This window comes from Lissotriton helveticus, chromosome 10 (assembly GCF_964261635.1).
Source record: "Lissotriton helveticus chromosome 10, aLisHel1.1, whole genome shotgun sequence".
In the NCBI taxonomy this organism is placed as follows: domain Eukaryota; kingdom Metazoa; phylum Chordata; class Amphibia; order Caudata; family Salamandridae; genus Lissotriton; species Lissotriton helveticus.
In genome coordinates, this window is record NC_136071.1 from 577,735,358 (window position 1) to 577,760,509 (window position 25,152).

Genomic DNA, 25,152 nt, shown 5'->3' on the forward strand with positions numbered 1-25,152 from the left:
GCATATGGCGGAGCCATATGCGCATCGCGCAGGCGCGATACTATAGTTGCCGGGTCTGCTTCCCACGAGACAGGCACGCGCACGCTCAGGAAAGCGATGGGAGCCGGCCGCGCGCGCGCGTTCCCAATCTCCTGTCTCTCTGGTTCGTCTCCCCTATCCCCGCCGCCACATCCGGGCACGCTCCCTTGCTGGCTACTGGGGTGCGTGAGCAGTCTTCTTGTTGACTGTCTTGTTGGGTACAGAGCTCTCCGCTCGCCCGCCACTCGCCGGTGATGAGCCAGTGTGGGCCTCACAACCAGGAAGATAGCTTTCCACGCCAACATTCGTGGTATGTGGTACCCGGTCTACACGGTGCCCAGTTCCTCCCGACGTTGATCTCTTCACTTTGATTTTAAACAAGACACACTGAAGAGGTTGTCGTTCCCAGCAGTCCCGTGGGAAGCGGCCACGATGGCTTTTGAACTTCCACAGAAGGTGAACATTTTTGCAAATATGAACTCAATGAAAGCTGCAATTTTTCATGCGTCCTTATACTGGTCACTGTGCACCCAGCTCCTCGCTCTGCACTTAAAGACAAGCGCAGTATTTAATTGACCACTTAATTGTGAGGTAATGCTTGGTAGTTGCATCGTATAACGATTTACTTTCTGCTTGGATATACGCATTATACAGACTATGTATTTTGTGAACAGGGAGTCTACAGCGTTCACCTGCCGCACCATCGAGAGCTCCGTCCATGATATTCATATTGGGCATACATTTACACATAATGGCGCAAAATGACTTTACCTAGTACATGGTTATCTGGAGAATCTGGAACCGGCTTCCCGAAAACAGATCAGGGATCACCTGGATTTAATTTAAGGCCTAAGAAGTCCAAAGTGCTGATAACTGTATTTTACTTTTACAGTGCTTCATAGCCTAGATGAGACTCCAAAGCACATTAGCGGCAGGGAGTGCTTGGTTGAACAAGTGTGTGTTCAAAACGGGAATCATGTTGGTGTCAATGTACACCAGCGACAAGCCTCCTTTTATCACCAAATTAAATTTTGTATTCTTACCACTGCATTTAATGTTTACCTTGTAGCTGCAATAATTGTTTGAAACCCTCCGTGAAATGGGCGCGTATTTCCCACTGGCTGGACCATGTGTCCTTGCACATTATGCAGTTTACAGTAAGCCCAACGCGCAGATCAAATCACGGGCACATTCTATTTACCACCTGACATCATGAACAATATTGATATTGTTAAACCTACATGATTGGCAGTTCTACCTGTTGCAATCTCCATGGCTGATATTGATTACCCCCACTCTGGTTGCCACCATGTAATTTCCAGGATACGTAATCAGTCTACTTTTTCACTTGTTGATTTTCTGCAGTGCTCAACATATGTTGTCTAATTCAGGGCAAAACTTTTATTCATTGTGCCTCAGAATGCAATCGTATCTAAAGTAAATGTTTACAACCCAAGGTATCAGTTTTGCAGAGCACACATGTTTTATTTTCCGGTCACTGATTTTAGTGCCAAGATACCTATCTTCTAGTTCCATATTAACAATGAACCAAAATCTTTTGCTCAAACCACGTGACCCCTCGCCCATCATTACATCCAGGTTTCTGTATTCTGATCTCTATTAGACCTAATCAACAAAGCTGTTCCATGTGCACCCCATATCTGAGATCTCCCTGCCACAATAACAAGCATTTGCAATGCAAGAGGTCTCGCATTTGCAAGAGTTTAAGCTATTGGCATTATAAATGACAATACCTTTTATTTATGCTTTAAAAACCAACACGCAAGTAAAAGCCAATGCCAATAGCTCAAACTCTCACAACTGCGAGACCTATTGCATTGCAAATGCTTGTTTTTTAAGTTAGTGCTGAGTCGAGTTAACAGCAGCCCAGTGCTGCTGCTGTTCAGGGGGCCGCATGTAAAGGTCAGGAGGGCCACACTTTTTGAGTATCATGGTTCTAGAGCATTATCTCTTGGGGTAGTGCACGCGCTTCCCCTTAAAAGGTTCCATTTTCCCCAGGCCCTTTCCCATTTTTGAGGGCATCCTCTTTCATATACTGTTCTTTCAGCTATCATGCATTGATCCCAATCAATTTTCCACCCTCCAAGGGATGGGGTAGAGCCCCCCCCCCACAGTTGTGCTGTATTACGCTTAGCTACCATCATGCCCAATGTGGCCCAGGTTTGTTCAGCCCATATCAGATCTGTGGCCTCCCAAACATTGAGAAGGCACCATTTAGCCGAAAGGGACATGTTTTCTCCTGTGACTTCGCTCATGCACAATATCACTGCTGCCCAAAAAGTTTGGACAGCTGGGCATCCCCAGGGGATATGGAAAAATGTCCCTACTTGCCAGCACTTCCTGAGACGCACTGCATCAGATTGCTTACCCATTTTTACTAGTGTGGTGCGGGAGATAAAGACCCTATGCAGTATCTTTAGTTGCACTAAGCAGAAACGTAGCCGGATAGCAATCTCTCGTGGCGATGCCAGGGCCTCAGGCCAGTCTTCCTCTGTCAGGACCCCACAAGTCTCACCTGGTATACGTGCGGAGCAATCTCGCAGAGACGACGTGAACAACCTCCACCGAACCCTACCTATATCAAGTAAGGGAATGTATGCTGACCAGGGCAAGGATGGGACCGGGGGAAGGAATCCTAAGGTGTAGAGTAGGGATGTCAACGTGAAGACCTAATGGGGGCTCCTTTCAGTGTTGAAGGGATTCCCCTGAAATCACCAGCTAGATGAGAAATAAACCAAATGGTCAATGTCTGCTCTTCCTATCCCAGGACACATACATATATCATACACTCCAACACCATAGATATTTGTCAAGTATATAGTCACCTGAAGACATAGGAGAGGTCTTCAAGGGTAAAAGTTAATGCAACTACCTGTTCCTGCGCAATGCGGTAGATATAAGTGACAGCGCGCTCTTGCGCGTGTCGCACCAAACCGCGGTAAGGTGCTCCTGCGCGAAGTGTATGTAAAGTAAGTTGCAATGCACTCCTGTGCGTATTACACCCAATAACAATGTTAAGCGCTCCTGCACTATATGATCGCAAAGATTAGCGACTACACACTCCTGCATGTGTTGCAGTAATGGTACAAATTAAAGTACTCCTGCGCAATGTAGGAACCAGTTAAGCAACCATACGCTTCAGCAGATGTCGCAGTAATAAACCAAGTGAGGCGCTCCAGCGCAAGGTGAAAAACCAGATGAGCGACTACATTCTCCTGCGTGGGTCACAGCAATGGTAATGGGTAAAGCGCTGTGCGGAAACAAGATACGCTACCACGCGCTCCAGCGTGTCGCAGTCATAAACAAAAGTGAAGTACTCCAGTGCTATTCGAGGGGAACCTCACTCCTGCGCAAGTGTGTTTTCGTGAACCAGGGAATTCCTGTTCACAGAAGTAGAGACCTTCCAACAGTACGTCTGAAATACAGCTCCGGTAGTGACACAGTACTTGAAGCACGGCCAGGGTGAGCACAGCGGACCTTTATGCGGTCTCACCCGGTAGTGCTTGACAGCTGACCTCCATGGTGGATCGTCCGTAAAACATGGACCTTAGTCACACAAGCATGCACGCAGCCCACAGCAGAACATGACATCCTCCTGCAGGTCCCCTAGATCTGTTTCCGAACTTTCCTGTAGTTTAAGTGTATTGGGGGAGTTATTATTGAGTATTTGGTACCCTAGAAAGATTGCCTTATTAATGAGGTGTTCCTTGAGTAATCTATTTTCAAGAGGGGACGACTCTGGTAGGTCTTGTCCAGGGTACAGCCCCTCTTGGAGGGCATGTGGATTTGTGAGTATCGGAAGGTCTCTGTGGGGGATAGTTAATGTTGGTTTTTAGGTCTCGTCCTTTACCATTGCGAAGCAATGGGAAATGGGGGAGAATTCAAGTGCTCGAACTGATTGTCAAACCACCGCTTTTTTCCGTGGCGTTTTCTTCGAGTGCACGTACAGGCACGCGCATTTGGCCCATACACTTTCATGGCCATCTGTTCCTGTTCCTAATGGCCCTCCCCCCTCCCCCAGCACAGAGCGCGCATCGCGGCCGCACAGCACATCAAAGGGCTTCTCCCAGCGTGTGCTGTGCGGCTTCTCCTCCCCTAATTATGTGGCCGGCCGTACTTGTGTTTCCTGGCCGCTCTTGTATTTAATTAGCAGCAGCAGCATTTCTGCTGCGCCAGGCCACATCAAAGGCTCTGTGCCACTTTCACCCACACAGCAACACTTACAGACACGCAACGCCACTCACACCCACGCAAGCCCACTATCATCCACGCAACACCACACTCACCCACGCAACGCCACTCACCCAAGCAACACCACTCACACACGCAACGCCACTCATCCACGCAACCCCACTCATACTCACCCGCGCAACGCCGCTCACCCGCGCAACGCCGCTCACCCGCGCAACGCCGCTCACCCGCGCAACGCCGCTCAGCCCCGCAACGCCGCTCAGCCCCGCAACGCCGCTCAGCCCCGCAACGCCGCTCAGCCCCGCAACGCCACTCAGCCCCGCAACGCCACTCAGCCCCGCAACGCCACTCACACATTGTGGGTGCAGATTGTGGGTGCAGATTCAGAAAAAACTCAGCAGCACCACCACCATTGCAATGCAATAGGTCTCGTTTTAACGCACATTTAAGCTATAGGCCTTGTAAATGACAAAGCCTTTTATTTATGTTCCAAAAACCAGAACGCAAAAATAAAGGGCATTATCATTTACAATGCTAATCGTTCAGACTCGTGTTATTGCGAGACCTATTGCATTTCCAATGCTTGTTTTGCAGGTCAGCAAATGGAATTATCTCCTCAGTAGTGTATAAGTCCCCCATGGTAGATATTCCTATCTGATCCCATTTCATCAAACCCCTGTCTCTTTGCCATAATGCCCTGCAGTTCGGAGTCCCACAGGGGTGTAGCATAGGTGAGCTTCCTGTCCCTTCCTAATTTTCGTAGGGTTGCATGCTAGAGATTGACCGTCAGCGCTGTCGGTCCCTTCAGACGAAAGCATCTGAGATCATTGTAAAGTTCACAGCGGTAACCCCCCGGCTGTGTGACCAGCTGGTCCATACGGTAGGCCGGCTCCTTCTCAGGCTAGTAGATCTATTGATAGATAGTAGTCAGTTGTGCCACTCTATAGTATGATGGCAGATCTGGTAGCCCAATCCCCCCCCCCGGTGTACCATCCTCTTGTCCGTTTCACCAGAGCAATAGTGGGTAGCCCCTGGCCCACAGCACGGTTCTCCTCTTGCTAGCTATTGCCTTGAGATAGGTGTCTGGTACCAGAAAGGGGGAGTTTTGTAGTACATAGAGAAAGCGGGGCAATGCCATCATTTCATAAAGTGCAGCTCTCCCCAATGGAGACAGTGGTAGGGATCTCCAGTGATGGACATCACTTTTAAGGCGGGTCAATAGGCCTAGTAAGTTTTGTGCTGTGAATGTGTTCGGTCAGTTCTGATATGGATGCCCAGGTATTTGAAACTCTTTTCTACAGCACAGGCCTCTCACCCTAAGGTGCCGGTCCATGCCAAACAAATATTATTGATGTAGACAAATTAATCCTATATCCAGAGTATTCCCGAAAAATAAAGATACTCATCAGCCTGGAAATGGATGATCTGGGGGAAGCCACGTACGAGAGAATGTAGTCGGCATAAAGCTATATTCTGTCCTCCCAGTCCTCAGTCCATCGCAGGCTTTGGATCAGTGGGTCTTCTCTAATCCATGCCGACCAGGGTGCTAGAACCAATGCAAATATTAAAGGGGATATGGGGCAGCCCTGCCTATTTCTTGGGAGAAGGGGAAAAGCTTGACACTCTACAGTTCACCACTATGGGTGTCAGTGAATGTGAGAATAGCAGTGGCAGCCAGGATAAAAACCTCGGGCAGGGTGCTAGAACCAATGCAAATATTAAAGGGGATATGGGGCAGCCCTGCCTATTTCTTGGGAGAAGGGGAAAAGCTTGACACTCTACAGTTCACCACTATGGGTGTCCGTGAATGTGAGAATAGCAGTGGCAGCCAGGATAAAAACCTCGGGCCGAAACCCATGTGTTGGAGTACAAAAAAGAGGTATGTCCATTCCACAGTATCATAGGCCATGCGGGCATCAAGGGACAGGACTGCTACAGCCTCACTGATTTTGTGCTCAAGGTCTAGGACTCCATGAGGTCGGCGCAGATTAAATGCTTTGTTGCGACCGGGTATGAATTCTGATTGGTCTGGATGAACCAGTTTTGCCATTAATGGGGTAAATGAAGAGCTAGGAATTTAGCAAAAATCTTTGACTCTGTGTTGAGTAAGGAAATGGGTCTGTAAGAGGCACGGTGTTCCGTGGCCTGCCCTCTTTATGTATTGCAATCAATGAGGTGAGTCTGTTCCTTGGGAAGTATACCCATCTCCCTGCTCTCTTGAAACATTTTTAGAGGATAGGCCCCTATGTCGGAAGCCTTAAGCTTGTATTGTATAATTCTATGAGCATGCCATTAGGCCCTGTTGCCTTGCTCTGTTGTAGTCCTCGACTAGCCTGCTTCACTTTCTCTGCGAGGTCGACGTCTAATAATGCTACTTCATCAACTGAAAGGGTAGGGAGCAGTCTAACAGCTAAAAAGGCCAGGGCTTCCTGTTCTGAAACAGCTACTTTAGAGAAGTAGAGCTTGGTATACTAGGCTGCAAATGGATCTGCGATCATTGTTGGGTCACTCAGATATTTTCCATCTGCATGTTCTAGCTGCTACCCAGCATCTCACTCCGTCCTGTCTTGCCAGCCAGGCAAGTAGTTTTCCTGTCCTATCTCTGTTTGTACTGGGAGCCGCATAGCCCTATCTTTTGTTCTAGCCGCTTCTGTCACTGTATTCTTGCTGTTTCAGACAATGTTGCATGTCTATATGTGCCATGTCCCCTAGTTGAGATCCCAGCATTTCCCGCTTCAGTGCCTCTGTCTTAACATACCTCTCCCATCTGTGTCCCACCACCAGTGACAGTGCTTGGCCCCTAAATACGGTCTAATAGGCTTCCCAAAGCGTTAATAAGGAGGTGAGCGGATGCTTGTGGGCTTATGAAGATTGTTCCCAGAGACCATGAGTTTATGAAGATTGTGCCCCTCTCCGTGGGGTACCCTTTTTGGTATCTTGCCCATATTGGGTAGTGGTCCGTTATGACCCTTGACAGGTGCCGCACCTCTCGGAAATTTGGCAGAGGGGAGGCAAACCAAATCAGAACGTCGATGCGGGACTTACTGCTGTGGACCCCGGAGTGAAATGTAAAGTGTTGTTGGGGGAGGGGGGGATGGGGGGGTTAAGAGCTCTCCAAATATCTATCATTCCCAATGCTAGGTATCTGCCAGTGTGGGTAGCGGTCTAAGGTGTCACAGTGTGTCATATCGAAGTTGCCTCCTATCAGGAGCTCGCCCTCTGGCAATTGGACCCTCTGGCAATCCAACCTCCCTTTACTCTCAAAAACACTTGAACGCTGTGTACTCCTGCAACTGACGCAACATCTGGACAACATCAATCTCCTGGACCCCCTCCAATCCGGCTTCAGACAAGGCCGCAGCACAGAAACCGCAATGCTGAACATCATAGACGACATCCATGGATCTCTTGACGCTGGCAAGTGCTGCCTCCTCATACTCCTGGATCTCTCAGCAGCGTTCGACACGGTGGACCACAAGCTCCTCATCATGACTCTTCAAGAAAGAGCCGGCCTTGGCGAGGTAGTTCTCAAGTGGTTTTCCTCCTTCTTACATAACCGTACGCAATTAATAAAAAATCAAGAACTTCACCTCCGATACCCAGCAAGTCAACAAGGGTGGCCCTCAAGGATCAGTGCTCTCCCCCCAGCTCTTTAACATCTACATGGAACCACTCGCCAAGCCTCTCAGGAACGCCAACATCCACTTCCACCTCTACGCGGATGACACGCAGATTTACCTGGAAACCTCCTCTCTCAAAGACCTCCACAGACTCAACGATGTCCTAAATGAAGTTCAAGTCTGGCTGACAAAGAATCACCTGAAACTCAACCCCGATAAGACAGAAACACTCCTCATCTCAAACAAAGAAGATAACCCTCAAATCACAGAGTGGCTAAAGTCAATCGATGCTCTCAAAGGTAACCTCACGCTAGCCGACTCCGATAAATCCCTGGGCTTCACCCTAGACCCCAAACTAACCCTGACAAACCACATTAAGAACTCGGCGAAAAGCGCATTCTTCAACCTCAGACTTTTGAACAAAATTAAACCTTACATTCCCAACAAGGACCTCAAACTAGCCACGCAATCTCTAGTTCTATCAAGACTGGATTATGGGAACTCAATCCTAACAGGCATCCCCAAATCGCACCTGGCACCACTAAAAACAACACTTCACGCGGCAGCGAGAATGATCACAGGCTGCAAAAAATTTGATCACATCTCCCCGGCACTCAAAGAACTCGAATGGCTCCCTGCGGAAATGCGAAGTACCTTCAGAACGGCCTGCCTAACCCACAAGGCCCTACACACCGGCAAACCGGAATACCTGGCTAACAAGCTCAAAAAAGCAGGCCAAGCCAGAAATTTGAGAAGCTCTAACTCCCTGCTGCTCATCCTACCAAAACCAGAAGGAAGAGAACTGCGGACTGCTCTTTCTCAGGAAATGCCCCCAAAATATGGAACGCCATCCCCCCCGCACATCAGAACTCTACCATCCTATGCAGAATTCAAGAGTCAACTCAAATCCTTGTGCCTTATCCGCTCCCTCGGTTGTGGATAACTTGGAGCTGCAAACGTCCCAGAATCCATTCGGTAATGTAGATTCCTGTACCAAGAAGCCCTGTTGTCCGAACGAATAGTTTTCTTACCTGTCGGTGTAGTTTTGCAGCTTGAAGATCTTTCTGGATTCACTATGCTGTGCATTATTCCGCGGTCTTGTGGTTGGGTCCGGATTCGTAGTCGTTTCTTTGTTTTGTTTTTTTTTTTTCTCTTTGCCCAGGTGGGCGTCGGCGTCACACCCCCTTTGGGTGTATTTCCGGTGACGTCGGCATGCTTCCTGCGGAAGCTCCCACTCTTGGGCGCCATCTTCGGGTTCTTTTTTTCCGTGTTTCTTTCGTTTCCGAAGTAATGGCAATGTTCTTCTTAGTTTGTATTTACCGCTTTGTATTTTCAAAGTCTATTCTTTAGTTAACCACCTCTTCTCTCTCCAGCCTCATCTTTCTGGCGGAGGTGGGTGGGTTCGCTAGTGAATCCAGAAAGATCTTCAAGCTGCAAAACTACACCGACAGGTAAGAAAACTATTCGTTTTGCAGCGTGAATCTTTCTGGATTCACTATGCTGTGCATAGATTTTGTAGCGGTTTCTCATCTCTGTGGCGGCTGGGTGGAAGATGAGCGTTGGGTGTTGAATATGTGCTGTAGCACCTTCTGTCCCACTTGAGCTTCCTTGTTCATTTGTATGTCCACACAGTAGTGCTTCGTGAACGTGTGCACCGAAGCCCATGTTGCCGCCAGGCATATGTCCTCTATGGGTGTGTTAGCCAGGAAGGCTATTGTAGCGCCCTTCTTCCTGGTGGAGTGGGCACGTGTCCCCTCAGCCAGTTCCTGTCCTGCCCGTTTGTGGCAGAGTTGGATTGTTTGTGCGATCCATCGTGCAATGGTCCTTTTGGTTACTGCTTTGCCCATGAAGCTGTTTGCGAAGGACACAAAAAACTGTTTCGTTTTCCTGTGCCCCTTTGTCCTTTCAATGTAGTGCATGACTGCCCTTCTGGCGTCCAGGGTGTGCAGAGCTCTCTCTGCGCTGGTTGTGGGTTTTTGGAAAAAACTCGGTATCTGTATAGACTGGTTCATGTGAAAATTGGATACCACCTTCGGCATGAAGTGTGGGTCAGTCCTCATCACAACTCTATCGTTGTGTATTTGTATGTATGGTTCTTGTAGCGTCAGCGCTTGAAGCTCGCTTACTCTGCGTAAGGACGTTATCGCAACCAGGAAGGCTGTTTTCATAGTTAGCATCTTTAGGGAGGCCTTGTGAAGTGGTTCAAAGGGCTCTTTCATGAGTTCCGTTAGGACTGTGTTCAAGTTCCATGCAGGTGGCGGCACCCGCTTGGGTGGTGCGATCCTTTTCGCTCCTTCTAGGAATCTCTTCACCACCTGTGATGTGAAGAAGCTCCTGCACGTTTCTCCCCTTGTGTAGGCTACTATCGCTGCCAAGTGAACTCTTAACGAGGATGAGCTAAGGTTCTTCTCCAGTAAGTGCGTCAGGTACCTTAGCACTGTGGAGTCCCTCTTCATCTTATTGTGGAGTCTTTCCTGTCTGCACCATATTGTGAATCTTTTCCATTTCGCAACGTAGCACTTTCGAGTGCTGGGCCTTCGTGCCTCCCGAAGTACCCTCAGGGTGCTTTCTGGTAGTCTCAAATGTGCGAACTCTATGTCCTCAGGAGCCACGCTACTAGGCTCATGCTCTCTGGCTCTGGATGCAGTACCTCTCCGTTCTGCATGGACAGTAGATCTTTCCTCCTGCTGAATCTGTGGGGTGCACACTGTGTCATCTCCATGATCTGCGAGTACCAGGTCTGCCTCGCCCACTGCGGTGCGACCAGTATCAGTGTCATGTTGCTCGCTCTGCACTTGCTCAGTACTCTGTGCATCAGTGGTATCGGGGGAAAGGCGTAGGCAAATGTCCTTGACCAATCTATCCATAGGGCATTCCCCAGTGTCCCCTCCTCGGGCTGCCTGGATGCGAAGTTTTGGCATTTTGCATTCTGGCGTGTGGCAAACAGGTCCACCGATGGTGTCCCCCACCTGTCGAACAGGTATCTTGTCTCCTGAGCATTGAGCTCCCACTCGTGGGATGCCGATGTCTGCCTGCTGAGCCAATCGGCTTGTATGTTGTCCTTCCCTGGTAGGTGTATGGCTAGCAGGTCTATCTTGAGAGGGATGGCCCATCTCCATATCTCCTGCGCCAGCGTTGAAAGCGGTGCGGACTGTGTGCCCCCCTGCTTGTTGATGTAGAACATCGCAGTGGTGTTGTCTGTTTGTATCAATACCTTGTGCTTGTACAGTCTTGTTTGAAAGGCCTTCAGTGCAAGGAAGATTGTCTTCAATTCTAAGTAATTGATGTGCTTTGTGGCATCCGTCGGTGTCCACAGTCCCCTCACCTTGAGCTCCTCCATGTGAGCGCCCCATCCCTTCAGGGATGCGTCTGTGGTGATGGTCACTGTTGGCGTTGGGGGCGTTAGAGGCTTTCCCCTTGCTATGTTCTCCATGGTCCACCATGTCATCTCCTTCTGCACTGCGTGCGTTACAACCACTAGATCCTCCCAACTGCCTGTAGCTTGTGACCATTGCTCCTGTAGCCATTCTTGAATGGGTCTCATGTGGAGTCGTACATTCGGTACCAGGTGGATGCATGATGCCATCATCCCCATGATCTTGCTCGCCGTCCTCACTGTCCGAGCTTGTCCCTTCTGGTAGAGGCGAGTTTCCTTCACCAGCGCCCTCGCCCTCTTCTCGCTGGGGAACACCTTGCCCTGTAAGGTGTTGATCTGTGCTCCCAGGAAGATCTTCACTTGTTCCGGCTCCATTGATGATTTCTTCCAATGGATGGAGAACCCCAGGTTTATGAGCGTGCTGGTCACTGTATGTGCGTGCAGCTTGCATTTCTGGTATGAGTTTGCTTTCACCAGCCAGTCGTCCAGGTAAGGGTATACATGTATTCCCTGCCTTCTTAGGTGCGCTGCGACTGCTGCGAGGCACTTTGTGAAAACTCTTGGTGCCGATTTTAGACCGAAGGCCAGTGTCGTGAACTGGTAGTGGCTTTCTCCGACGGTGAACCTGAGCATGTGCTTGTGCTTCCTGTTCATTGGGATGTGCAGGTATGCGTCTTTGAGGTCTATAGTGACCATGAAGTCCCCGGTCTGCAACTGTGGGAGCACCTCTTGCAGGGAGGTCATTTTGAATTTTTGCGTTCTTATGAATTTGTTCACGAACCGTAAATCGAGAATGGGCCTCATTGTCTCGTCTACTTTTGGTACCAGGAAGTATGTTGAGTATACTCCTGTGTTTCTTTCCTTGAAGGGTACCCTTTCTATGGCCTGCTTCTGCAGGAGTTCTTTTGCTTCTTCCTGAAGGCACTGCAGCTGCTTGCTTGCTAGCGGCTTTCTTCTTGGTTTTCTGCTTGTTGGCCTCGCCTCCAACTCTATGCAGTATCCGAATTGGATAATGTTGAGGATCCATTTGTCTGATGTGATTCCTCTCCACTCCTGGAGGTGGAATCTTAATCTTCCTCCCACTGGTGTCCTGTGGTCGTAGGTGTCTAGTTTGTCTTGACCCATCTGTACGTGCTGCCCCCTGGGATCTTTTTTGTGGGTGGGCACACGGATTTTTTTGAAGTCACTTGGAGGTGGGCTGCTGGCCCCCTCTTCTATTTTGTCCCCGTCCATTTCTCCCTCGAAAGGACTGGCCTCTTTGTTGGTACTGCCAGGGCTGTTTCTGATGGCCCTGCTGACCCTGCGAGTCTGCCTGGTGCGTTTGCTGGAAAGCCTGGTGTGATGTACCTGGCTGGTTTCCGCCTCTTCCGCCGGGCCTCCGTGACGGGGTGCCCCTCTTGTTCCCTCTGAACTGCAATGCTCCCATGGATCTTGCTGTTTCGTTATCCTTCTTAAGTTGGCTGAGTTGCTCATCAACTGTTTGTCCGAAAAGCGTACTGCCGTTGAACGGTGTGTTCAGGATGCTGTGTTGCACCTCCGGTTTGAAACCGGATATCCTGAGCCAGGCGTGTCTCCTTTCCGTGACGCCCATCATCATGAGCCTGCTGGCGGTGTCTGCCCCATCCAGGGCCGTCTTAAGGCAAGAATTTGCAGCATTCTTCCCCTCTTCAATTAGCTTTTCGGCTTTCTGCTTGGCATCCTGGGGCAAGTCCTTCACCAACTGCCCCAGTCCCTCCATGATTTGGTACATGTGTCTGTTTACCAGGGCGTTGGAATTAGCCATGCACCAGTGGGTCGCGGCATTCCGTTCGATCCTTCTGCCCACCAGATCCATCCTTTTGCTCTCTTTATCCGGTGGCGGGCCCGAGGTAGTGGGTACGTTAGCCCTCCTCCTTGCTGTGGCCGTGATAATGGAGTCTGCGGAGACCGTGCCCTGAATGTAGGCCGGGTCCTTTGCGGCATGCTTGTACTTCTTCTCAGTTCTGGGAGTTACTGCCTTGCATGTTGCGGGCTCCCTGAAAGCTTCCTTCCCCTGAGCCAAGACGCTCTCGAGCATCGGGAGGAACTGGCTCCTCGTTTGTGTTGGGAGCAATGTTTCCAGAAGGAAGTCTGCTTTCTGCTTCTCTTCGTCGAGCTTGAGCTTGAAAGCTGCTGCGGCAGATTGTATCACCGCGTTGTAGGCCCCGATGTCGTCCGGCGGCGAGGGCCTCGAGGGGTAGGTGTCGACCACCTCCTCCGGGCTGTCGGTGTCGACATCGATGTAATCTATCTCCTGAAGGTCATAGGGCGCCGACTCTGTGTCTGTCCTGCCCTCATCTTCCTCCCCATAGCTGTAGCTCTCGTGGGGATTCTCGTACTCCTCCTGGTCGTCGAACACCTCGACGTCCTGGTCTTGCTCGGTGACTTCGGCGACCTCTTCTTCTTCCTCCTCGACCGCCTCCAGCACTGGTGGCTTGGTCTTGTGAGGGATCGTGAAGGCCTTCATCCTTGCGTCGAAATCTTTTTTCCGCTGCATGAAGTTCTCCATTTCTGCCTCGAGGCGCCTTCTTTTCTTTTCCATCTCGGCCGCGTGTTCCGCGTCGGATGGTTCCGCCGCTCTCTTCGACGGATGGCTCGTCGCCGTGCCTCTCGGAGTCGAAGTTTTCGACGTCGAACCGGATATCGGGTCTCTGGTCGTCGTCGACAGTTTCGGGTCTTTCTCCCTCGTCGATCGATCCTTTTCGGGGACGATTTTCGACGTCTTCTGCTGATCAGCAGCTCTCGGCGCCGGGGACTCCTTCTCTGAGGATCCGCTGGGCCTGGGAGTAGTCGCGGACGCCGCCTTTTTTGGCGTCGGCGCTTTCGGGGTCTTGCCCTCGATTTTTCGAGACTCAGAGTCTCTCGGGTTCTTGGGGGCCGAAGAGTCTCCTACCTTGTCAGAAGTCTTCGTGTAATCGGTCTCTACGACCGTGTAGCTGTCGTCTTCGGCGGCAGCGTTGTCTTCTTCCTCGGAGGACATCCCCAGCTCGTAGAGCGACGGGGTCGGGGCCTTCCCCTGCAGGGCGGCGTGTGCTACCCTCTGCCTCTCTCTCACACGAAGGGTCTTCGGGGTGAAGGCGGAACAGGCGTTGCAGTCTCCGCTTTCGTGGTCCACCGGTAGGCAAAGGTTGCATACCGGGTGCTGGTCCTTCTGCGCGTACTTGTGGTGGCAGTTACGGCAGAACTTGAACGGCGTGTTGTCCATCCTCGAGCGTCCAGGGCCTCTCTGGTCGCGTGTTCGTCGACGGTCGTCGAAGATCTGGATGGAAAACGCCTTATCTTTGCTTGTCTTTCGTCGGTGAAGTCCCCTGGAGTCTTCAGATGACTTCTCCTCGTCTTTTCTGTATTTTCTTTCTTCTTTCTCCAAAAATGTCTGGAGCCCAAACGGGAACGATCCAGACCCGACCGCGGAAAAAAAGAATCTGAAGATGGCGCCCAAGAGTGGGAGCTTCCGCAGGAAGCATGCCGACGTCACCGGAAATACACCCAAAGGGGGTGTGACGCCGACGCCCACCTGGGCAAAGAGAAAAAAAAAAAAAAAAAAAAGAAAAGACTACGAATCCGGACCCAACCACAAGACCGCGGAATAATGCACAGCATAGTGAATCCAGAAAGATTCACGCTGCAAGACTTTTCTTCTTTCCAAATTGTCACCCGCTGATTGCTTTTATTGGGTTTGTTTCATGTTGTTCTCTTTATCATTCCCTCTACTGTAAAGCGCTCTGATACCTTCGGGTCTGGTCAGCGCTATAGAAAACTTCTAAATAAATAAATAAATAAATAATAAATTGGAGCATGAGCATACAGATATCTAGGAGGGTGGTGCTGTGTAGAGTTGGTGGTTTGTAAACTGAGATGATATTGATCTTCTCCCCCGTGCCTGTCGGAGCTGCATATCTACCCTGCCTGTCTGTCCAAACCTTGTCTATTGAGAGAAGAAAACACGTTTAAAGGAGAATTCCTGTGGCCCTGGAGCTAGAAGTGTATCCCTGCTTGTGCCACCATTTTTTATCCCTAGTGGTCCAGTGCCTTACAGGCATTATCTGAAAGATGTGCTTCCTGCAATAGGTTGACGCCTGGAGAGTGTAGTTTCATGTAATGTAGCACTATCCCCCCTCTGGATTTTATCCCTCAACCCGTTTACATTCCAAGACAGGAGGCGAAGCTCCGGAATATTTGTATCCATTCTTGTGGTCATTTGTCTATGTAAGGTGGTTTTCTCCGCCCCATCCTCTGATCGCGTCAAGACATCATGCTGTAATTGTGGCAGCCTCTTCAATAATATATTTTTTTATCATGACTAAGGCTACCTGTTTTCCGTTTTTGATTATTACAGATAAATACAGACAGAAAACATTTATAGTCTTGTCTTTATTTATTTTTAAATGTGGATAAATACGGAAATGGTTTGCTCTTTGAGTAATTCTAAATACTGTCTGCCATGACTGCCAGGCCAATAGCTGTGTGGATTGATGGGTAAAGGGGCTAAAAAGGAAAGGACTTTTAGTAAAGAGGCTTTAACAGCAGTAGATATGCACATGGTTGATACTGAAATTTGTATATATTCTTCTAAGCACACTGATTTATTTTCTGTGGGTGTTTGGAGCATTGAAACCTGGTATTTTTTCAATTTATTTATTTATGATTACGGAACTCTTACGAGGTCCACATAAAAATATACAAGGTATACATTCAAACAAATCCCAATTAAAAATGTATAAGAGAAATACAAAGTATGATAAAGCAAACATCAAATAAGCAAAATTACACAAGATCTCTATTAATGCCTCCTTAATATAAATTCAAAAAACATTTAAAACATTTATATAATTTAGAACAAAACACTTCATTAGGGGGATTAATCATAGCAGAAATAAAATCAGAGGCAGACAAGACATTTAATTGCAAGCAGATAGATCTTAGCCATTTACGTCTAAATGACATTAGGGCAGGGCAGACAAATACTACATGCAGTAAGTCTTGAGTTTTTACGTGAAAATAGTCACAAGCCGCAGAGGAGCCATACCATTTGGATTGGAGCGATTTCAAAGGGAGTAAATCCTGTCTTACTAAAAATATAAGACGCTTCACACCATGGGGTATATTCCATTGAACATAGGGTTGAGCTTTCCTCATCAGGCAAGATTCGATAGCTGGATTAATGCCCTTTTTCGAAATTCGAAACTCTCTATCTAATCTAAACCCTAGTTCCCACGAAGTAACTTTCAAAAGGGTTTTTAACTGATATGACGATAAAGAGAATAAAGTAACTTCATCCAGTTGTAGTTGGCTCACCGCATATCTAAAATTCTTTATAATTAAAGAGTGGTCATTGAAGAGACCCAGCAACTCATTTTTTTATTAAATGTCTTATCGTACCTGGTTCACTCTTTGCTAAGCAAAACACCCAGCGAACTATCCCTGCTAAACCTTGAACCCAGCAACTTCGTAGACCGAATTCCTGTCTGAGAGCAGCTGTAGAGCTAGCTGTATTGACAGATAGGAGGCTACGCAGAATTTTTCCTTCCGTGGAGTCTAAAAAGCTCCAACTTTTTATATTCGTTAACTCTATACCATAGAGTAGAGAGGCAGGGATTTTAGCTCGATAAACATCTAGTAATATCGAGAAATGTCTTTTGCCTGTGGCCTTAAAAAGGGATATCAGACTCTTACCCTGCACAATAGCTTTCCGGATGTTATTGGCTATATGGGCTTTTTCACATAAATTGCTCATAACAATTTTACCTAAAAAGGTATAGGACTTCACAACTTCCAATTTTTGACCCCCACTGTCCATGAAAAATTCACAAATTTAGGTCTCTTCCTACCAGACATACACATCACTTTACTTTTAGTAATATTTATTAGTAGATAATATTTTTCGGCAAACTTATGTAAAGCTTGCAAACGATTATTCAGCCCGTTAGGCGTTAGGTCGAGTACTAAAATGTCGTCGGCATACATCAGACACACAATTGGGGAGCCCCCTAGGGATGGGGCAATACCTGTACTATCAGAGAGCACCTTGGGTAAGTCCGCTATATAAAGGGAGAATAGCAGAGGAGCCAGTAGGCAACCCTGCTTTAACCCATTCGCTGTGGGAATAATTCTGGATAGTCCTCTTTCCCCACCCATCAACACTCTGCACCAAGTGTCAGAGTGCAGGGCCTGAACTAATTTAATAAGAAAAGGAGGCATCCCTAAATCACATAGCTTTCCCCACAGTAGTGTTCTATCTACTTTGTCAAAAGCCGTGGAGAAGTCGATAAATGCTCCATAAACTCGACCTCCACGGACTTTAACATATTTCTCCGATATAACCTGGAGTGCAGACAAATTATCCAGGGTACCGTGTTTTTTCCTGAAACCTGTTTGTTCAAAGGGCAAGATTGAAGCCCTTGCCACCCAATCGTTAATAAGTTTAAGGAGACATTTTGAAAAGACCTTGCCTATGGCATCTAGTAAGGCGATTTGTCTGTAATTTTGAGCAAGAGCTCTGTTCCCTTTTTTAAATAACGGAATCAAAATACTCCCTTTCCAAGATAAGGGGACAGTGCCGCTAGAAAAGCCGTACCGAAACACAGGAAAAAGAATTTTGCTCCATAGTTTACTCTGCTGTTTTAATACAGAGATGGGAACCTCATCCGGCCCCATCGCGCCAGAAGAGCGCATATCTTTAATGGCTAATTCAATGTCTTTTTCAGACGGGGGGTCGAATGGAGTAGAGGACACAGTAGAAGGGGTGATGTTCCGTTGCGAGTTATTACTGCTATATAAGAGCTCAATATAGTGGACCCAGATCTGCTCGTCTATGGCAATTGGAGTGGAACAAGATCTAGTGCCACAACCTTTGCCTATCAGGGACCAGAATAATCTGGCTTCGCCCTTAAAGGATGACTCCCGGAGTTTGATCCATAAGGAGTCCACTTTATCTCTTTTCAATCTAGCCTTCATCCTTGATCTCCTTCTCTTTAACAAAGTTAATAAATGATGCCTTTCCTGATTAAAGGATAAATATTGTCCCCTTATTAGTTTATTTATTTCAGTGTTTAATTTCCGAAGAGATTCAGGAAATATTCTTAGGTTTTTACTGGTAGGGGCTTTCCTTGCTAATGGGGTTACCAAATTCAGGAAATCTACAAAACTTAGGAACTCCCTCCCCTCCCATTGGGGCAGATTCTCAATGGTAGATGTTAAGATTCTCAACAACCCATCACAAGTCCGAAAATTCCAATAGCATCTCCCAGAATTGGCACTAAAATTTACCGCATCGGAGTCTAGATGCCAAGGGTCAGCCAGAGGAGGTCTAAGAGCAGCTGTAATAATCAAAATCTTATGGTCACTTAAATCAGAGTCAACGACCGAGACATCCTTCATAAAAGAAAAGAAGGAACTGTCTGACACTACATAATCGATTATTGACCCTCCATTTTTTGATTTATGTGTATAAGCTGCAGGAATATCAGAGGGGAGTCTACCATTTATTATTAGACAGTCCACCTTAGAAAGACCTTCCAAAATTAATTTTCCTCTCTTGTTGGTTTTGATATTCATAGGGAACTCGGCTTGGGGGATTTGGAGAGATTCTTCCCTAAGTTTATTTCTGAATAGGTCAAGACCACAATTAGAGATCTTACAATTAAGGTCCCCTACTAACAATATATATGGGGCGGGAGAGGCATCCATAACCTTAGCCAAAAAGGAGAAGAGTAACTTTAAACCCACATTGAATTGAGTATCCGGGGGAATGTAGATATTAATTAGAATACGCAATTTATTAGGACAATCTAAAAACAGATTTTTCAAAGTTAATACCTGAAACATTTTATTTGGCTCTAAATAATAGGTAAAATTCCAATTAATTTTATTAGTAAGTAAGAAGGCAATTCCCCCCTTTGCATGACCTCTCCTAGAGGGAACTGCACTGCCATCAAAAACTAGGTAATCTTTATTTAACAGTAATTCTCCAGTATTAGGGGTGTCTTTCATAGATTCACATGCTTGAATATTCCCCGTCGTCGAAGTGGGAGTCCCACGGTAAATAAAATAGCAATAATGCTAATAAATATATATATATATATATATATATATATATACATATAGTATCATATAAGTAATAAAACAGATAAAATATGTACTGAAAAACCTTTACAAAGGTTACTACATAGAAATGCATTAGAGAGAAAAAAACTCATTTGTAACATATCAGTGTCATTATGTTAGTCCAAACTGCAGCCAATCAGGCTCAAGCACCCTCTAGAACCTTCTCCTCAGAAGCTCAAGCCCTCAGATTTTCTACCGCACGTCGTGTGAAGGGAGTCTCCCTGAGCTCTGCTCAGTTCTTTTCTACATTTCTACTCTTCACAGGTTTTTGTTTTACACAAGATGTCAAGTAAGAAGTCTTTATTTAGACCTTGTACCTCCTGTGGGAAATTGCGTTTATTTGAGAAGGACCCTCATGACAAATGTATTTACTGCCTGTATCCTGCTCACAAAGCGGTTGATTGTAGGTTCTGTAGAACTTTCAATCCTAAAACCCTTAAGGACAGGGAGGGTCGCCTTCTACTTTGGCTTAAGCGCCTTCAAGATAAGGAGGACGTTGTTTCTGATGCAGAAAGCCTTCAGTCAGTTCCTTCTTCTATGGCTTCTAAGCGTGGCAGTGTTCAGGAGTTACCATCTCCTTTCCTGAAGAAAAGAAAGCTGGCTTTAACTGTGGCTGCAGTGCCACCTACTGCTTCTGTGCCTATTATGACTACGCCCACGAGACCTGGCTCTCAGGCGCCTTTTCCAGCTTCTGTTAAAGTGGTTACACTTTTAACAGCGCGGTCGTCGACGGGCTCGTCGACGACCACTCCAACGACGAGATTGGCTGCTGTGGCTTCGTCTACGACCACAGTCACGACGACGTCGGCGTCATCATCGTCGACGAGAGTCTCGACGACGGCTTGCACGTCGACGAACGCCTCTGTCTCTTCAATCCCGTCGACGATCCCCATTTTATCGTCGACGAAGAAGCCATCGTCGACGAAGAAACCATCGTCGTCATTGCCTTCGTCGACGAAGCTCCCGTCGACGACACAGCTACCGTCGACGACGACGAAGATTCCGTCGACGAAGATTCCGTCGACGAAGATTCCGTCGACGAAGATTCCGTCGACGAAGATTCCGTCGACGAAGGCGCCGTCGACGCAGGCGCCGTCGACGAAGACGCCGTCGACGTCTAAAATGCTGTCAACTACATCGTCGACGAAAACATCGTTGACGAGCTCGTCGACGAGCACATCAGCTACACTAGTGCCTAAGACTTCTAGGTCTACGGTGACCCCTACAGACTCATCGTCTACGACGACTGCTTCCAAATCGTCATCGTCTACGCAGGGATCTGCGTTGACAGAAACTTCTGGTTCTTCATCCTACGCCAACGTGCCTTTAGTGCCCTTGGACACTTCAGTTTCTGCTGTACAGTCCTCATTCAATATGGAGGAAGATTCTGCTTTCCATCTACAATCCCCTGCTCCACAACCACCACTTCAGTTGTTTGTCTCAGACCATGAGACTGAGTCTGTCCCGGATGACACTGGGTATGGGGACGCCCGGAGTCCATCAGATTTGATAATTAAATGCCAAGACACTACTTCGGAGGAAGAAGAAGAAGATGAGCAGGTAGATCAGCACGAGGACCAATGCGTGCAACTTCCGATGACGTCTATTCCAATGACGCTTTTCTCTAACCTCCAACACATGTTGGATGATTACAATAGACGCTTTCCGCCTACCCCCCAGGGTACTCCGGTTCATGAATCTGCTGAGGTACCAGTTTCGCATCAACCTCTACAATCACCACCTAGACCGTCGATACATTTGAGCGCTCCTCTATCTCCTAATCCACAGATGGACACTGACTCAGAACCAGAGAGAGAGGAAGGCGAGGTTTATCCAGATACAGATGGTGAGCAAGACCCTTATATGGCGGAATTCGATGATTATCGAGTTCAAACACCCTCGCCACAACAGGGCACTTCAGGTGATTCACCTCCTGTGGACATCGCTAGTTTTCATAAGCTTATGGACAAAGCGGCGGACCGCTTCAAGTTGACAAGGGTCCAGCGAGACGAAGAATGTTTCCTGTATGATTTTAAGAATCAGCCTTATAAGCAGGTACATACCATACCAATTATAGAATTTATTTGGAAGGAAGGGCAAAAGATTATGAAGGCTCCTAACTCTTTGCCTGCCCAAATACCTAGGTTGGAGAAGAAGTACAAGGCTCCAACAGGCTCGCCTGTTTGTCTGCTATCTCATCCAAAGCCAGACTCTGTGGTGACTCAGGCAGCACAACGTCGTGCGCGCAATCCTGCAGCGCCTGTCACTTCCCCTCCCGATAGAGAGGGTCGACGATTGGATGCAATCGGAAAGAAGTTTTCATCCATGGCATCAACCTCAGCCCGTGCTGCGAATGCTCTCGCAATTTTGGGTCGTTTCGACCGACAAATGTGATCAGACATGTCCATCTTCCTTGCACAGCTTCCAGAGTCATCCAAAGCAGAAGCGCTCCAGGTCCTTCAGGATGGACAAAGAGCTTCGGAGGAGATTATAGACTGTGCTGTGGATATTGCGAATACTGCATTCCGTATCCTTGCCAGTGCTGCGGCGCTCCGACGCCAGGGATGGTTAAAATCTACATCTTTCAGGCAAGAGGTTCAGTCAAAGATAATTGACATGCCGTATGATGGCCAATCTTTGTTCGGTTCCCAAATCGATGCGTCTTTGGAAGCCATAAAGAAGGATACCGACACGGCAAAATCGCTTGGATCCTTACAATTTAAGAAACAGCCCTTTCGTGCAGCACGGGGACGGGGCACCTCGTCCACTTTTTCCCGAGGAGGACAGTCACAGTACCGCCAGTACAATCAGGGAAACCAACGGTACTCAAATCAACAGTCTTCTCGTCAACAACAATCCAGACCCTATAGAGGAAAGTCCAACTATAGAGGTGCCAACAACGCCAACAAACGGCAATGACTTGCCAGTTCAGCAGGATGTTGGAGGTCGAATCTCGCAATTTTACTCTCAGTGGTCTCAAATAACATCGGACCAATGGGTGTTGGACATTGTGCGCAAGGGTCACGCCTTGGAATTCACAGAGTTTCCTCCTCCATTTCCACCTTCGGGTCCGCCACCTCCCCACCTGGAAGAACTGCATCATCAAGTTCTACTTTTATTAACAAAGGGTGCAGTCGAAGTGGTTCCTGTATCTCAGCGGGGGAAAGGCTTCTATTCGAGGTTCTTCCTCATTCTAAAGAAGACGGGGGAGTGGCGTCCCATTATGGATTTGAGGTATCTCAATCTATTCCTGAAACAACAGTCCTTCCGGATGTTAACGTTGTCAGAAGTCTTGCGACTTCTCTGCAGCGGCGATTTTTTAACGACAATAGACCTGCAAGACGCCTATTTTCATGTACCAATTATTCCTCAGCATCGGAAATACTTGAGGTTCACAGTGGGACACAATCACTATCAGTTCAAAGTCCTTCCTTTTGGCCTCAGATCAGCTCCTCGTGTGTTCACGAAGGTTCTGGCCCCGGTCATGGCTTATCTGCGTCTTCAAGGAGTCCAAATATTTCCTTACCTGGACGATTGTCTTTTAAAGTCCCAATCCGCAAGCCAGCTGCATCACGACACACGTCTGTGCCTCACCCTATTCAATTCTCTAGGGTTGACCATCAATGTAAAGAAGTCACATTTCACACCTCTGCGAAACAGGACATTCCTCGGAGCTGTTATAGACACGGACGTGTCAAAAGCGTTCATCTCCGCCGAGCGGAGACAGAGGATACTTCATCTGGTCTCCACCATCAGATCAAAAAAGTCAGTTTCAGTGCGAATGTTAAAATCATTTCTGGGAATGGCATCATCTTGTATCGCACTGATCCCGAATTGCAGGTTACGTACCCGTCCCATTCAGGAGGAATTGGACCTACAATGGCGACAGGTGTCGGGGTCGTTCAACGACCAAGTGACAGTCACATCTTGCATGAAGAGCAGTCTGCTCTGGTGGGAGCAACAAACCAATCTGATCCAAGGGGCCTCCTTCCTTGCCCAGCCTCCAGATCTAACATTGACCACGGATGCGTCCATGGACGGATGGGGAGCCCATCTCATGGAACTTTCCATAAAAGGCAAATGGACAGCGACTCAGAAGACCTGGCATATCAACAGGCTAGAATTACTGGCAATCTTCCTAGCGCTAAAGGCTTTCTTACCAGTGGTGCGCGGAGAATCGGTGCTGGTTCAAACAGACAACACCACCAGCATGCACTACATGAACAAACAGGGAGGCACAAAATCTCAGCCCCTGTCTCGTCTTGCCCAAAAGATTTGGGAATGGGCACTTCGTCATCACATTTGTTTGACAGCAGTCCATCTGCCGGGAGCGTCAAACATACTGGCAGATTCCCTAAGCAGGTCGGCGTCATCCACTCACGAATGGGAGTTACACCAGCCGACTCTGGACCTCGTGTTCCACCAATGGGGTCATCCCAAGATGGACCTCTTTGCAACTCCAGTGAATCGGAAGTGCCAGACTTTCGCCAGTTGGCATCCACATCCGGACTCCAGCGGCAATGCCCTACTCATGGATTGGACCGGCCTATTTGCTTATGCGTTTCCACCACTCCCATTGGTGCCAAGAACGTTGTGGAAGATGCGCAGACAACCCTGTCGCTTGATTTTAATCGCCCCACGTTGGCCCAGACAGGCGTGGTTTTCAGAACTCCTTCTAATGTCCCAATGCAAACCCATTCGTCTCCATCCACGTCCGGATCTTCTGACAATGGACAATGGACAAGTTTGTCACCCAGACCCATCAACGCTTCAATTGTGGGCATGGAACCTGAATTCATTGAATTTGCCTCTTTAAATATACCTCAAGACTGTAGAGACATTCTAGCGTCGGCTAGAGCTCCATCCACCATCAAGACATATAGGTTAAAGTGGAAACGTTTCTGTCATTGGTGCGCAGCATCCAACGTACACCCTATCAGTTCCACTCCAGACCAACTGTTACCGTTCTTTTTAAGTCTTGCTCAGTCTGGTCTTTCACATGCCACATTGAGAGTCTTCTTGGCGGCTATCTCACGCTACCGTCATGATGGATCTACGTCTCTCTGTTCATCCAGAATCATCCGACAGTTCTTTAAAGGACTTTTCCGGAAGTTCCCTCCGTTAAGGCGCCCTCCTCCAGCGTGGCACCTCAACGTGGTGTTATCCCAACTTATGAAACCTCCATTTGAGCCAATTCATCGCTCACACCTCAAGTTTCTGACCTGGAAAGTGGCTTTGCTTTTGGCTTTGACTTCGTCTCGTCGCGTAAGTGACTTGCACGCTTTCACAATCAAACCTCCATATTTACAGTTCAAACCAGATGGAGTATCACTTCGTACCAATCCTTCTTTTCTTCCAAAAGTACCTACTGACTTCCATTTGAACGAGCCAGTGTTCTTAAAGACTTTTTTCCCGGATCCTAAATCCCCTGCGGAACAGCGACTACATTCTTTAGACATCAAACGTTGTCTAAAATTCTACATTTCAAGAACAGCCCCTTTCCGTAAATCCAATCAGCTATTTATAGCATATGGACTACTGCGCAAAGGACACTCAGTGACTAAACAAACAATAACACGATGGCTCTCTTCAGCCATATCATTTTGCCATCAGCAGGCTGGCAGGCCTTTACCTACTCCAGTGAGGGCACATTCTACGAGAGCGATGGCGTCGTCCATCGCATTGTTTGCCGGAGTGCCTCTACACCAGATTTGTCGTGCTGCGACATGGTCCAGCAGGCACACCTTTACCAGACATTATTGTTTGGAAGCTGTCAACGAAGCGGATACCGCAGTGGGGCAAGCA

General features: G+C 47.9%; 1 protein-coding gene across 3 annotated transcripts in view; it reads left to right on the forward strand.

Annotated features, from left to right (window-relative positions):
* The window catches only part of LUC7L (LUC7 like), a 253,595-nt gene that overhangs the window by 38,506 nt on the left and 189,937 nt on the right, over positions 1–25,152 (forward strand). The gene's annotated exons all lie outside the window — the stretch shown is intronic.